Raw genomic sequence first — 16966 nt, forward strand, 5'->3', positions numbered from 1 at the left:
TCACGGTCGGACACCAAGTACAATTCACAGCTATCAAATGCCCCCTTTGAGCAGGTCACTCATACTGCATCGCAACACTACACAAAAACACACGTCTGCACATCTAAGGTACAGGGACAGTAAACTGTACAGAGCATTGTGCCGCAACATCAACAACATAGCAACAACACATCTAAAAATACAACTGACACCCTCACATTGCACACATGCCATGGACTGTCATAGGATTCAAAACACGTAAGTATGGATGTGTCATGGAACACAAACAACACTCCCATTAAACATCTCCGGTAGGGACCTACACATCACCCACATTGCAGCACAATGGAAGGATAATGGAATGCACAATAGTCAGAGATATCAATATACAATGCTTCCTTTGCAAGGGATACCTGCACAATAGGGATGTGGGCATCAGGAACAATGAGGGAAGGATGTTGCCCTGGGACACATAACACTTTGCACATGCCCCTAAAACGTTTGCACAGGAAGTGGCCCGACATGTTTCTCAGTGACAAACAATACGAGAGTCAAGTGACATGCCTACCTGTAGAATGTGGAAGTGCAAGTCAAGATAGCACATACAACAGCAGCTGCATAGGACATATATCTAGATAAAGTAACTGCAAGGTACACACAGTGAAATAGACACATGCAAAGTCAAATGCAGACAAAGGTAGCACAATTGAATACCCTCCATGTCTGCACAAACAAAACTCAAGCTTCCACACATGAGACCAATATACAATTCATATCGGGGACAAGTCTAACACCACGCATGCTCACAACACAAAATTAAATACTTACCATACCAAACAGAACACAATGCAATGCATTAACACGCACATATCCATATTGTCAACATCTACCTTTGTTTTGGGTGACACCAGCACTGCCCACACCATCAGATTTTCACAACAACAGCAAATAGATCAGCAATCAGGCTGAAACACACACAACTGCAGGCAGACAACACAAGTTACTCTCATAGAACATAAAGGAAGAAAAAGAATTGCAGGACAAATGTGTATCCAACAAAACAAATATCTGGGTTTATTAATAACAAAATGCATAATAGCAAAGGCCATTGTCCAGTCCATCAGATAGCCTTTGAACAGTTCTGTACCCACTCATGACTCCTATTTCTGCCAGGGAATCTCCACAGGAAGGGGAATCAATTGGATAGGCAGGTACCCTAAGGATCATCCTTGGGGGAGAGGGTTCAAATTTTGGATGGGTGGGTTTTGGTTTGGGTTTGGGAGGGGTGGACTGTTTCTTAGGAGGGGTGGTCTTCTCCTTGGGGAATAAGAGGGATGGTTGCTTGCGGGGGGCAGGTGTGATAGGGGAGGACGTGGATGTGGAAGGGATAGATTGGGATGTTGGTTGGGGCCTCTTGGGTTTGGGACTTGGATGGAGGGAACAGGGGAAGGGCAAGGTCGAAATGGAAGCTCTCCTTTGTAACACAGGGATGGTCATCAGAAGGGGTTGGGGATTTGGAGGCTGAGGGAGTGGTTGTCTGGTGTGTAGGTGTTGATGTCTTGGGAGTGTGTGTGTGAGATTTGCTTTTGTTTGGGTGGTGTCTGTTGCATGTGTGAGTGTGGGCGTGTCTTGGGGGCTGGAAGTTGGAGGTGCTGGGTGATGTGGGAGTGGTGGATGTGTGTGTGCCTGATGGGGTGGTGTCTGCATGTATGCTGGTAGTGGTGCATGCTTGTGTATCTGTTGAGGTGGTGTCTATGGGAATGCTAGTAGGGGTGGATGTTTGTGTGTCTGTTGAGGTGGTGTCTGTGGGAATGCTGGTAGGGGTGGTGTCTGCAGGTATGGTGGATGTGGTTGATGTCTATGGGGGTCATTCCAACCTTGGTGGTAAGATCGGCTTACCTCTGTCAGAAGACTGCCAACATACCGCCGCGGCCGCGGTAAACCGCCACGGTCATTGTGACCCACAACAGGCAAACCGCCAAAATACAGACATCCACAAAAGTCCGCCACACCAAAGGGCAGTGAGAAACTGGCGATGACCAAACCTCCACCGTCACGCCAACAGAAATATGCCCACACTATCACGACAAACGATTCCACGCGGCGGTCTTTCAACCGCGGTATTCCATTGGCGGTACACACCGCGCTCAAAATACACACACACTTACAAAACACACCCACATTGGACAATTCAAAATACACACACCTGAGACACATACAAACACCACTCCCACACACCCATTACAATATAAAACACACACCCACATCACCCTCAAACCCCCACTCCTACAGAATCGGGACCACGCACAGAGAAATAGAGATCCGAGCACCCAGATGCGCATTTTACTTTCACCCAGCAATATTACCACGCACTTCACACAACACACCAATACACATCACCACACTTAGCACCACACAATCCACCCCACACATCACCCACACCACCCCATGGCACCGCAAAGACACCCCAGGTTTTCTGAGGATGAACTCAGGGTCATGGTGGAGGAAATCGTACGGGTAGAGCCACAGCTCTTCAGGACACAGGTGCAGCACACCACCATTGCCAGGAAGATGGAGCTATGGAGCAGAATAGTCGACAGGGTCAACGCTGTGGGACAGCACCCAAGAAATAGGGATGACATAAGGAAGCGGTAGAACGACCTACGGGGGAAGGTGTGTTCAATGGTATCCAGGCACAACATCGTGGTGCAGCGGACTGGCAGCGGACCCCCACCTCCTCCCCCAGAATTTACAACATGGGAGGAGCAAGTCTTGGCGATTCTGCATCCTGAGGGCCTTGCAGGAGTAGCTGGAGGAATGTACTCTGGTAAGTCTCATCTTCACTACTTCATCCCCCCCACCCCACCAGCATGCCAACTCATACCCCCACCCTCACCCTCACCCCCATCACACCTAGGGGCATATTTATACTCCGTTTGCGCCGAATGTGCGTCGTTTTTTTCGACGCAAATTCGGTGCAAAACTAACGCCATATTTATACTTTGGCGTTAGACGCGTCTAGCGCCAAAGTATGGGCAAATAGCGTCATTTTTTTGCGTGAACGCCTTCCTTGCGTTAATGAGATGCAAGGAAGGCGTTCCCGTCTAAAAAAATGACGGCGACGCAAATGTGTCGTATTTATACTCCCGGGCAAAAATCACGCCCGGGAGTGGTCGGGTCAAAAAACCCCGCATTTGCGCCACTTTTTAACGCCTGGGTCAGGGTAGGCGTTAAGGGGCCTGTGGGCTCAAAATTAGCCCACAGGTGCCCTCCCCTGCCCCCAGGGACCCCCCCTGCCACCCTTGCCCACCCCAGGAGGACACCCAAGGATGGAGGGACCCACCCCAGGGACATTCAGGTAAGTTCAGGTAAGTATACATTTTTTTTTTTTTATATTTTTTTTTTGGCATAGGGGGGCCTGATTTGTGCCCCCCTACATGCCACGATGCCCAATGACCATGCCCAGGGGACCGAAGTCCCCTGGGCATGGCCATTGGGCAAGGGGGCATGACTCCTGTCTTTACTAAGACAGGAGTCATGTAAATGGCGTCTGGGCGTCGTTTAAAATGGTGCAAATCGGGTTAAGACGATTTTTTAGCGTCAACCTGACTTGCGCCATTTTTAAGAAGCCCTAACGCCATTTTTCCCTACGCCGGCGCTGCCTGGTGTACGTGGTTTTTTTTCCACGCACACCAGGCAGGGCCGGTCTGCTTGCGCCGGCTAACGCCATTCAATAAATACGGCGCCCGCATGGCGCTTCAGAATGACGTTAGCCGGCGCAAAATGTTTTGACGCTAATCTGCGTTAGCGCAGTTTAGCGTCAAAAAGTATAAATACGGGCCCTACTCCTTGCAAATGTCTCACCATCACAACCCACCCATCCCAACCCCAAGCCCTGCATGCGACCACAAAGCATGGACACCCATCACCAAAGCATGCCCACTGCACATACCCATACACCCCCAAACCACCGTCACAAAAGCCCCCACACAGGAATGCCAGCACTGGGGTACACGGGCACCCACCCATAGCACGCTATGGCACACACAGATGCAATAACCATACTTTTATACCCCTGCAGGACCGGAAGGCCACGTCACCGCGCAGGAGGGTCCACAAATGCCCACTCCACCCCCAGAAGAGGCCCACAGTGAGGACAGCACCTCTGTCGACCTGGATCTAGATGACCAACCCAGCCCATCGGGGACCTCGGGACAGTCGGTTCCCCTCAGACAGCCACAGGCCACAGCAGACCTTCCCCCCTCTGGGAACACCAGCACAGCACCCACCCAGCGGGCCCATACCTCTGTCTCCAGGACAGGTCAATCAGCGGTGTGTCCATCACTACAGGGTACCCAGGTTAACCCACCACCCCAACAACAACAGGGACCTGGGGGCAGTGGTAGTGGGCACACGGTCCATGGGACAGAGGCCCAGGAACACAGGGGAACTGGGAGGGCTGCTGAGCAACAGGGGGCGGACAGGCCAAGGGAACCCACTCTCCACGAGGCCCTCTCCTCCATCATGGGAGCATACCATCATTCCCAGGAGACGATGGCGACGGTCCTGGCCAGGTTTCAGGAGATCCAGCTTCTGCAGGAGGAACAGTATTTGGGGTTCAGGGAGGAACTACGAAACATCAGTTCCGCCCTGGGCACCATTGTAGGGGCTCTGAATCAGGAAGTCACCACATTGCGGGACACTGTGGCACCACAAAGGGCCCCTGACACTAGCATGGACCAAGAACTGCCTACCACCTCTGCCGGCGCTAGTGGACAGGAGGCCCCCTCCACAGGACCAACAGGCCACCAGCACCCCACCCCCTGCAGAAGGAGAACCACCCCACAAGCGGGCCCTGAGATCCAGGAAGAAGACAGAGTAAGATGCCAAGACCCCCGCCAGGAAAGGATACCTCCCTGATTGTCATCCCACTGTCCCACATTGTCACCCTGTCCATCCTTAAACTGCCCATGGTCCACTTTCCACAGGCATTTGGACAATGCACCTCTGATAATAATAGTCTGGACTCTGCCATGGACAATCCTCCACCATCACCCTTCACCGATTTGCAACCACCCACTAATATAGAGCACTGAAATAAACACAGTTATTGCACAAAACATTCAGGAGTCTGGCTGTGATTTTGTACAAATGTATTAGACATTACCGTGCCAAAAAGCATATTTACATTGTGATGCCAACATACCACTGTCACACAGCTGTAGTCCATGGGGAAACAAAGCAGATGTCACGCAGTGGGGACCACATCTCTGAAATTGGAAGGGAAAGTCATAACTCAGTTACCATACACGGGGGGAAAAGGACAGACAGTAGAGACGTAGTAGTGGTTAAGTATATGTAATATGCCGGTGTGGATTCTTACCTGTGTGTCATTGAAAATACTGCTGTATTACTGTGTTCCTGTTGTCTATGTCGTCCTCTTCGGCTTCCTCGTCTTCACTCTCCACAGGCTCCACAGCTGCTACAATACCACCATCTGGACCATCCTCCTGCAGAAAAAGCACCTGGCGTCGCAAAGCCAGGTTGTGAAGCATACAGCAGGCCACGATGATCTGGCACACCTTCTTTGGTGAGTACAATAGGGATCCACCTGTCATATGGAGGCAGCAGAACCTGGCCTTCAGGAGGCCGAAGGTCCGCTCGATCACCCTCCTAGTTCGCCCATGGTCCTCATTGTACCGTTCCTCTGCCCTTGTCCTAGGATTCCTCACTGGGGTCAGTAACCATGACAGGTTGGGGTAACCAGAGTCACGAATTAGCCCCACACGGTGCCTCTGGAGTTGACCCATCACGTAAGGGATGCTGCTATTCCGCATGATGTACGCGGCATGCACTGAGCCAGGGAACTTGGCATTAACATGGGAGATGTACTGGTCTGCCAAACACACCATCTGCACATTCATCGAATGATAACTCTTCCTGTTTCTGTACACCTGTTCACTCCTGCTGGGGGGTACCAAAGCCACATGTGTCCCATCAATGGCACCTATGATGTTGGGGATATGTCCAAGGGCATAGAAGTCACCCTTCACTGTAGGCAAATCCCCCACCTCAGGGAAAACGATGTAGCTGCGCATGTGTTTCAGCAGGCCAGACAACACTCTGGACAACACCTTGGAAAACATAGGCTGAGACATCCCTGATGATATGGCCACTGTTGTTTGAAATGACTCACTTGCAAAGAAATGGAGTACTGACAGGACCTGCCCTAGAGGGGGGATCCCTGTGGGTTGGCGGATTGGTGACATCAGGTCTGGCTCCAGCTGGGCACACAGTTCATGAATAGTGGCTCGGTCAAGCCTGTATGTCAGTATGACATGTCTTTCCTCCATTGTCGACAGGTCCACCAGCGGTCTGTACACAGGAAGATTCCTCCATCTCCTCGCATGTCCCAGCGGACGTTGCCTATGAAGGACAACAGCAAGCACAGAGTCAATCAACCCACAGGTACGTAAACACAGCTTGCACATAACACGATTCCCAATGCATTGAATGGTTTGCGTTGAGTGTTGATGCAAGGCCTAGGTATGTGTGACACAGTAGAAAGAAAGCCATGTGGGCCCCTGAAATGGCGGCTGCCTGACCTGTGAAGTGCGACAATGGGATGTGAGGTAAATGCGCTGGTTTACAAAGAACTGGGCCCTTCATCTCAAGCACCGCTGAACTGGGCACCGCCGTCTCAAGCACCGCTGAACTGGGCACTGCCGTGTCAAGCACCGCTGAACTGGGCCCTTCATCTCAAGCACCGCTGAACTGGGCACCGCCATCTCAAGCACCGCTGGCCCATGAGCGGCAGGGGCTGGCCCTCATCTGTGTCGGGCAAGGCTGCACGAAGTACTCTGGGCACCAGTCCCCCTCCAGAACCAGTGGAGACTGTTATCCACTTGTGAGACTGTGGCTTTGCACTCCCCAGGATGGTCCAGTGGGCAAACCACCCACTGTAGAGACTTGTGAAACTGTGGCTTTGCACTCCCCAGGATGGTCCAGTGGGAAAACCACCCACTGCAGAGACTTGTGAGACTGTGGCTTTGCACTCCCCAGGATTGAACAGTGGCCATGGAGGCCCCTTGTGGATCTGGCGTCGTTCACTCATCTGGCTGAGGTGCCCCCCCTTCCCTTCCCCCTGAGGTGCCTGTAGTTTTGCTATCTGATGCCCCTGCAGTGTTCTCTCCGTTGGAGTCAGGTATCTTGTGTGGGCTTTGCCCATGTGATTTGGGCCGAGTGGTCCACGGACTATGCCTGCTAAAATGCTCGGACTTGTACATTTATGTATATAAGAGTTTATTATGTGTATATAATTTTTTTGCCAGTAATACAATATATTCCAATGTTTAGAATCATTTCCTTTTGTATTTGCATTCTTCCGGGGGGTTTGGGGGGTGTCCCTCTGATCTGTTGCTACGCATTGATGTGTGTGTTGTAGTGGGTGAGGGTGGGTGTGTCGCGTATGTGTGTACACTTAATATTTTCCCCTCCCCCCTCCCCTGTGTCGTAGGTGCAGTACTCACCGTTGTCTTCTGCGCCGGCGTTCGTGCTCCTGGTAGATGAGTAGGAACACTATCGCTGGGAGTATGTGGAGTTCGGGTTCCATGCTGTCCTGATTCCTCGTGGGGTGTATGGAGGTGAGCATTTTCCCTTCGAAATGGCTGTTTCCGCCGTGTTTTTATCGGCGGGGCTACCGCCCCGGAAAAGGTGGCGGATTGGTAGGTTGTGATACAGTGGGCGGTACATTGTCTCTCGCCTGTCTGTTGGCGGTGACCGCCGCGCTGTTTGTTTGTGCCGCCGTGGCGGGCGGTGTGGTAATGTGGCGGTCTCTGTTGGCGGTTTCCGCCAGGGTCGAAATTCCATTTTTTTTCCCGCCAGCCTGTTTGCGGTTTGCCCGCAGGTTTAACACCGACCGCCAGGGTTGGAATGACCACCTATGTGTCTGTTGGGGTGGTGTCAGCGGCATGCTGGATGTGGTGAATGTCTTTGTTTTTGTTAGGGTGGTGTCTGCGGATATGGTGGGTGTGGTGGTTGTTACTCTGTTGTGGTGGTGCCTGTGGGTATGTCTGATGTGGTGTGTGGGTTGGTGGTGGCGGGGCTGTCTGCTGAAGTGGTGGTTGATGTTATGTGTGTTGGTGTATGCTGAGTGCTTGTGTGCTGGTGTGTCTTGTGGTGATTGTGCTTAGGTGTGCTGCTTGTGTGTCTTGAGGTGGGTACGTGCGGATGTGTCTGTGTGATTGGGATAGGTAAGGGAATGGGGGATTTGAATTGGGAAGAGGGATGTGGAGGGGCAGAATGGGGGGGTGACTGGCTGCCGTCAGTGAGGAGGCCAGAGCCTGAAAAGATCTTTGTAGTCCAGAAAAGGCACTGTGGATGCCTTCAAGGAAAGCATTGGTCCACTGAAGTTGGCTGACAAACTCCTGGATGGCATTCACAATGGCAGTCTGACCCACAGAGATGTTCCTCAGGAGGTTAATAGCCTCTTCACTCAGGGCAGCAGGGGTAACAGGGCTAACAGGGACTGGGGTAGAGATGCATGCGGCAAAGGAGACACCACCCACTTGGGTGAGAGGGCATGGCCAACTGGGTCAGGAGCAACAGGGAGGGTGGTAAAAGAATTCGGGCTGGCGGACAAAGATGGTACAGGAGTACATCCCTATGGTTTCTCCACCACCAGGGAGTGGCCAAGGGAGGTAGAATTCGATAATGAAGATAGATCTGGTCTCCTCTACGGCACTCCCCTCACCCTCCAGGCCACTGTTTCCCTCTGTGTCTGTGGTGTCTTGACCGGAGGTACCTTGGCCAGATGCTTCCCCACTTAGCTGTGCCTTATCTCATTCGCTTGCCTGGGCTGATGAGTAAAATACAAAGAGAAAAAAATGTCACCACATGTTCCTGATGACAATTGAACAACAACTCTGATTAGCAAACATTACCATACGTCAACTAGGCCCAGGCATCAAACTCTACCAAAATGTCCCCTACATGTACCATACCATATTACTGCCATCTGAACTGTCAACAGTTGCCCAAAGGAAAATCAGGATTCCAGACAACTACAATTGCATTGCTGAAGTAGTTCAATCATAGTAACCATTGAGCAAGGTGGAGACCACATCACCATCAGTGCTTTACCTCAGTTACCTGTTGTCTTACCTTACAATAAAAGCCCAATGCCAAGTTTATTCCCACAGATCTCACACAAGGTCATGCAGACATTTATTTGTCATGCATACAATACCACAACAGTGCAAAATTATGCACCCAGAACATGCCATGTTGTGGACAACAGAACAGTAACCTGTAGAAGGTGACATGGAATTATTCATGGCACACTTAAAACATATCAACAATACACACTTCACCAAGTGAAAGTCAGACCAGTAGAGTAGAAGCAATGTTTCTCTGATGTGCCACATATTTGGCAATGAGATGTACACTGTAGACATCATGTGCAAATTGAAGGAGATACATGTCCCTAAAATACCAAATACAATGAATCAGCAAGCCCCAGGGAAATCACCACCAATGTCTGGCACCCCTTACAATCACATACTCTGATTGAATCAGTAGAGGCTAAAGGTCCTTCGTATAGCGAAGAGGCCCAGAGATTTGCAAGTACCAGTAGAAGGCCCTCAACATGTTACCTAATGGGAAACTACATCACTGTCTCAAGTTTGGTCTTCCAAACCCAGAAGTCTGTGAATGAATGGTTGTACCCAACCACATGGGATTTCAACATAAGTGCAAGTCACTCCATGATGCATGCCAACACTCAGGTGACAAATCTTCCCCATTACACATGTGCAATTGTCAACACCAAAGCAGTACGCACTCTATTGGTGACAAAAATGCAAAAACCCAGCACTCTCAAAACAACGTAATTTATGCATTGTGCTGATATGTTGTGGTTTAACCTTTTGCATTGCAGAGTTCAATCCTGAAAACCTATTTTTAATATGCTTACAAATACTGTTCCTTTGCAATGTATTGCTGCAGGTTTTCAGAGTGTGTTAGGGTGTGGTCCCTTTCCAGGGCCTTCCAGAGACTTTCCCTGCAACATGCCTGGGCGTGGTTCTGGGCTGGGCCAAGACTCTATAAAAGAGAGCCAGCCCAACTCCCAGTGCTCAATATTAGGAGGTGCAGTGCAGAGCAGCAGCTTCTTCCTGAGCTCCTGTCCTGGCGGCCTATTTGGATCTTCCGGTCTTCTGCCCTTCATCGGTGATCATTGTTCCAGGCGGTAAGATGGTGGTTGGACTATCCCGACACCGTTATTTAGAATTTTCATATTCTTGGTTTAATTTTTAAATGAGTAACAGATTACTTGCGGGCTACCATTTCTTGACATTTATATGGTAGTTTACAAATAGGCAAGACGCGCGATTTGTTTCATAAAGGTCTGACTTTGTTATTCATTGCATGCTACCATTTCTTGACATTGGCATGGTGGCTTAAGAATCAGCAAGACGCGCGATTCGTTTTATGGTGTTTAAAGATTGTTGTCAATTGCGCGCTACTATTTCTGGACATTTACATTATGTTTTATGAATTGGCAAGACGCGCAACTCGTTTCATGAGGATTTAACTTTGTTGTTTATTGTGCGCTACCATTTCTTGACATTTACATGGTGGCTTAAAAATCGGCAAAAGAAGCGCCATTCGTTTCATTGTACTTTGATCTTGTTATTTATTGTTAGCTGTTATTTCTTGACAGTTAAATCGTTTTTTTTTTTTTACGAATCGGCAAGACGCGCAATTCGATTAATGATGATTTGACTTTGATATTCACTGCGTGCTACCATTTCTTGGTATTTTACATAGTGACACTCGAATCGACAAGACACACGATTCTCTCCTCGAGTTTAATTCATGTTGTTTATTGTATGCCACTATTCTAAGATATTTATTATATAATATTCGAGTTGACAAGTTATGTGATTTGTTTCCTGAATCCATATTGTGTTATTCATGATGCACAATCCTTTTATGGTGTTTACTATATATATATATATATATATATATATATATATATATATATATATATATATATTATATCTGCAAGATGTGCAATTTGTGTTGAAAAATTTTAAGAGTACACAGAAGCCCAGAGTTTCTACATGCAATAGTGTATGGTCCTAGTATACATTCTCAAAACAGGATTTATATAACTGGTTTAAAATTTTGTCAGAATGTTTTTCTGATTCTCATGTATAGGAAAGTACTTGAATGAGAAAGTTTTCATTTAATTCATCTTGATTCCCCTACAGGTATCCGGCCATCTTGAAACGTAGTCATTTTAATTTTAACTCTTAGATTGTTCATGTTTTCAGAGTGACTAGGCTTAGAATCATAGTCTAGTATTGATTTCAGGAGATATAATTTTCTTATTGTGTGTTCTAACCTTTTTCTAATTATAGGTCTCCTTCCCAACTGTTCCCTTCCTAATCCCCTCTTCCCCTATTGAACTCTCTCAGTCTCTGTGATTTATCTATCAGAGTCTTGGAGCGGTTCAGTGGTGGACGTGTTGGGAACGTGCACAGACCCCGAGGATCTGGTGACTCTGACAGCAATGCACTTCTTTGCTAATGATGCCACATCAATGGCCTGGAAATGCACATTGTGTCTAACAAAAATCTAGTCATACATATTAGTGCTACTACAAATAATATGTGCTGGACCTGGCCCTTTTTGCAGGGTCATCCACAAACTTTGTGATACTTTCCTCCTATTTTTTCTGATCAGTTTTTGTTGGCTTTAGGACTCTGGGCACTTTACCACTGCTAACCAGTGCTAATGTCCATGTGCTCTCTGTCTAAATTGTATTAGTGATTGGTTTATCCATGCTTGGCATATTTGATTTACTGGTAAGCCCCTAGTAAAGTGCACTAGAGGTGCCTAGGGCCTGTAAATCAAATGCTACTAGTGGGCATCTACAACTGATTCTGCCACCCACATTAGTAGCCCTGTAAACATGGCTCAGACCTGCTACTGCAGTGTCTGTGTGTGCAGTTTTTAAACTGACAATTTGACCTAGCACGTGTATCCATTTTCCAGGCCCAAACCTTCCCTTTTTATACCTGTAAGCCCCCCCTTGGTAGGCCCTAGGTGGCCCCATTGGACGGGTGCAGTGTATGTTAAAGGTGGGACATATACTGATGTGTGTTACATGTCCTAACAGTGAAATACTGCCAAATTTGTTTTTCACTGTTGCCAGGCCTATTTATCTCATTGGTTAACATGGGGGCTGCCTTTAAATATATTTTAAGTGCATCTTCCCTTTGGGAGCAGATAAAGATATGGAGTTTGGGGTCTCTGAACTCACAATTTAAAAATACATCTTTTGGTAAAGTTGGTTTTTAAATTGTTGGTTTGAAAATGCCACATCTCTGAAATTGGAAGGGAAAGTCATAACTCAGTTACCATACACGGGGGGAAAAGGACAGACAGTAGAGACATAGTAGTGGTTAAGTATATGTAATATGCCGGTGTGGATTCTTACCTGTGTGTCATTGAAAATACTGCTGTATTACTGTGTTCCTGTTGTCTATGTCGTCCTCTTCGGCTTCCTCGTCTTCACTCTCCACAGGCTCCACAGGCTCCACAGCTGCTACAATACCACCATCTGGACCATCCTCCTGCAGAAAAGGCACCTGGCGTCGCAAAGCCAGGTTGTGAAGCATACAGCAGGCCACGATGATCTGGCACACCTTCTTTGGTGAGTACAATAGGGATCCACCTGTCATATGGAGGCAGCAGAACCTGGCCTTCAGGAGGCCGAAGGTCCGCTCGATCACCCTTCTAGTTCGCCCATAGTCCTCATTGTACCGTTCCTCTGCCCTTGTCCTAGGATTCCTCACTGGGGTCAGTAGCCATGACAGGTTGGGGTAACCAGAGTCACGAATTAGCCCCACACGGTGCCTCTGGAGTTGACCCATCACGTAAGGGATGCTGCTATTCCGCATGATGTACGCGGCATGCACTGAGCCAGGGAACTTGGCATTAACATGGGAGATGTACTGGTCTGCCAAACACACCATCTGCACATTCATCGAATGATAACTCTTCCTGTTTCTGTACACCTGTTCACTCCTGCTGGGGGGTACCAAAGCCACATGTGTCCCATCAATGGCACCTATGATGTTGGGGATATGTCCAAGGGCATAGAAGTCACCCTTCACTGTAGGCAAATCCCCCACCTCAGGGAAAACGATGTAGCTGCGCATGTGTTTCAGCAGGCCAGACAACACTCTGGACAACACCTTGGAAAACATAGGCTGAGACATCTCTGATGATATGGCCACTGTTGTTTGAAATGACCCACTTGCAAAGAAATGGAGTACTGACAGGACCTGCACTAGAGGGGGGATCCCTGTGGGTTGGCGGATTGGTGACATCAGGTCTGGCTCCAGCTGGGCACACAGTTCATGAATAGTGGCTCGGTCAAGCCTGTATGTCAGTATGACATGTCTTTCCTCCATTGTCGACAGGTCCACCAGCAATCTGTACACGGGAAGATTCCTCCATCTCCTCGCATGTCCCAGCGGACGTTGCCTATGAAGGACAACAGCAAGCACAGAGTCAATCAACCCACAGGTACGTAACCACAGCTTGCACATAACACGATTCCCAATGCATTGAATGGTTTGCGTTGAGTGTTGATGCAAGGCCTAGGTATGTGTGACACAGTAGAAAGAAAGCCATGTGGGCCCCTGAAATGGCGGCTGCCTGACCTGTGAAGTGCGACAATGTGATGTGAGGTAAATGCGCTGGCTTACAAAGAACTGGGCCCTTCATCTCAAGCACCGCTGAACTGGGCACCGCCGTCTCAAGCACCGCTGAACTGGGCACCGCCGTGTCAAGCACCGCTGAACTGGGCCCTTCATCTCAAGCACCGCTGAACTGGGCACCGCCGTCTCAAGCACCGCTGGCCCATGAGCGGCAGGGGCTGGCCCTCATCTGTGTCGGGCAAGGCTGCACGAAGTACTCTGGGCACCAGTCCCCCTCCAGAACCAGTGGATACTGTTATCCACTTGTGAGACTGTGGCTTTGCACTCCCCAGGATGGTCCAGTGGGCAAACCACCCACTGTAGAGACTTGTGAAACTGTGGCTTTGCACTCCCCAGGATGGTCCAGTGGGAAAACCACCCACTGCAGAGACTTGTGAGACTGTGGCTTTGCACTCCCCAGGATTGAACAGTGGCCATGGAGGCCCCTTGTGGATCTGGCGTCGTTCACTCATCTGGCTGAGGTGCCCCCCCTTCCCTTCCCCCTGAGGTGCCTGTAGTTTTGCTATCTGATGCCCCTGCAGTGTTCTCTCCGTTGGAGTCAGGTATCTTGTGTGGGCTTTGCCCATGTGATTTGGGCCGAGTGGTCCACGGACTATGCCTGCTAAAATGCTCGGACTTGTACATTTATGTATATAAGAGTTTTTTATGTGTATATAATTTTTTTGCCAGTAATACAATATATTCCAATGTTTAGAATCATTTCCTTTTGTATTTGCATTCTTCCGGGGGCTTTGGGGGGTGTCACTCTGATGTGTTGCTACGCATTGATGTGTGTGTTGTAGTGGGTGAGGGTGGGTGTGTCGCGTATGTGTGTACCTGTAATATTTTCCCCTCCCCCCTCCCCTGTGTCGTAGGTGCAGTACTCACCGTTGTCTTCTGCGCCGGCGTTCGTGCTCCTGGTAGATGAGTAGGAACACTATCGCTGGGTGTATGTGGAGTTCGGGTTCCATGATGTCCTGATTCCTCGTGGGGTGTATGGAGGTGAGCGTTTTCCCTTCGAAATGGCTGTTTCCGCCGTGTTTTTATCGGCGGGGCTACCGCCCCGGAAAAGGTGGCGGATTGGTAGGTTGTGATACAGTGGGCGGTACATTGTCTCTCGCCTGTCTGTTGGCAGTGACCGCCGCGCTGTTTGTTTGTGCCGCCGTGGCGGGCGGTGTGGTAATGTGGCGGTCTCTGTTGGCGGTTTCCGCCAGGGTCGAAATTCCATTTTTTTTCCCACCAGCCTGTTTGCGGTTTGGCCGCAGGTTTAACACCGACCGCCAGGGTTGGAATGACCACCTATGTGTCTGTTGGGGTGGTGTCAGCGGCATGCTGGATGTGGTGAATGTCTTTGTTTTTGTTAGGGTGGTGTCTGTGGATATGGTGGGTGTGGTGGTTGTTACTCTGTTGTGGTGGTGCCTGTGGGTATGTCTGATGTGGTGTGTGGGTTGGTGGTGGCGGGGCTGTCTGCTGAAGTGGTGGTTGATGTTATGTGTGTTGGTGTATGCTGAGTGCTTGTGTGCTGGTGTGTCTTGTGGTGATTGTGCTTAGGTGTGCTGCTTGTATGTCTTGAGGTGGGTACGTGCGAATGTGTCTGTGTGATTGGGATAGGTAAGGGAATGGGGGATTTGAATTGGGAAGAGGGATGTGGAGGGGGCAGAATGGGGGGGTGACTGGCTGCCGTCAGTGAGGAGGCCAGAGCCTGAAAAGATCTCTGTAGTCCAGAAAAGGCACTGTCGATGCCTTCAAGGAAAGCATTGGTCCACTGAAGTTGGCTGACAAACTCCTGGATGGCATTCACAATGGCAGTCTGACCCACAGAGATGTTCCTCAGGAGGTTAATAGCCTCTTCACTCAGGGCAGCAGGAGTAATAGGGACTGGGGTAGAGATGCATGCGGCAAAGGAGACACCACCCACTTGGGTGAGAGGGCATGGCCAACTGGGTCAGGAGCAACAGGGAGGGTGGTAAAAGAATTCGGGCTGGCGGACAAAGATGGTACAGGAGTACATCCCAATGGTTTCTCCACCACCAGGGAGTGGCTAAGGGAGGTAGAATTCGATAATGAAGATAGATCTGGTCTCCTCTACGGCACTCCCCTCACCCTCCAGGCCACTGTTTCCCTCTGTGTCTGTGGTGTCTTGACCGGAGGTACCTTGGCCAGATGCTTCCCCACTTAGCTGTGCCTTATCTCATTCGCTTGCCTGGGCTGATGAGTAAAATACAAAGAGAAAAAAATGTCACCACATGTTCCTGATGACAATTGAACAACAACTCTGATTAGCAAACATTACCATACGTCAACTAGGCCCAGGCATCAAACTCTACCAAAATGTCCCCTACATGTACCATACCATATTACTGCCATCTGAACTGTCAACAGTTGCCCAAAGGAAAATCAGGATTCCAGACAACTACAATTGCATTGCTGAAGTAGTTCAATCATAGTAACCATTGAGCAAGGTGGAGACCACATCACCATCAGTGCTTTACCTCAGTTACCTGTTGTCTTACAATAAAAGCCCAATGCCAAGTTTATTCCCACAGATCTCACACAAGGTCATGCAGACATTTATTTGTCATGCATACAATACCACAACAGTGCAAAATTATGCACCCAGAACATGCCATGTTGTGGACAACAGAACAGTAACCTGTAGAAGGTGACATGGAATTATTCATGGCACACTTAAAACATATCAACAATACACACTTCACCAAGTGAAAGTCAGACCAGTAGAGTAGAAGCAATGTTGCTCTGATGTGCCACATATTTGGCAATGAGATGTACACTGTAGACATCATGTGCAAATTGAAGGAGATACATGTCCCTAAAATACCAAATACAATGAATCAGCAAGCCCCAGGGAAATCACCACCAATGTCTGGCACCCCTTACAATCACATACTCTGATTGAATCAGTAGAGGCTAAAGGTCCTTCGTATAGCGAAGAGGCCCAGAGATTTGCAAGTACCAGTAGAAGGCCCTCAACATGTTACCTAATGGGAAACTACATCACTGTCTCAAGTTTGGTCTTCCAAACCCAGAACTCTGTGAATGAATGGTTGTACCCAACCACATGGGATTTCAACATAAGTGCAAGTCACTCCATGATGCATGCCAACACTCAGGTGACAAATCTTCCCCATTACACATGTGCAATTGTCAACACCAAAGCAGTACGCGCTCTATTGGTGACAAAAATGCAAAAACCC

Source organism: Pleurodeles waltl, chromosome 7 (assembly GCF_031143425.1).
Source record: "Pleurodeles waltl isolate 20211129_DDA chromosome 7, aPleWal1.hap1.20221129, whole genome shotgun sequence".
NCBI lineage: Eukaryota > Metazoa > Chordata > Amphibia > Caudata > Salamandridae > Pleurodeles > Pleurodeles waltl.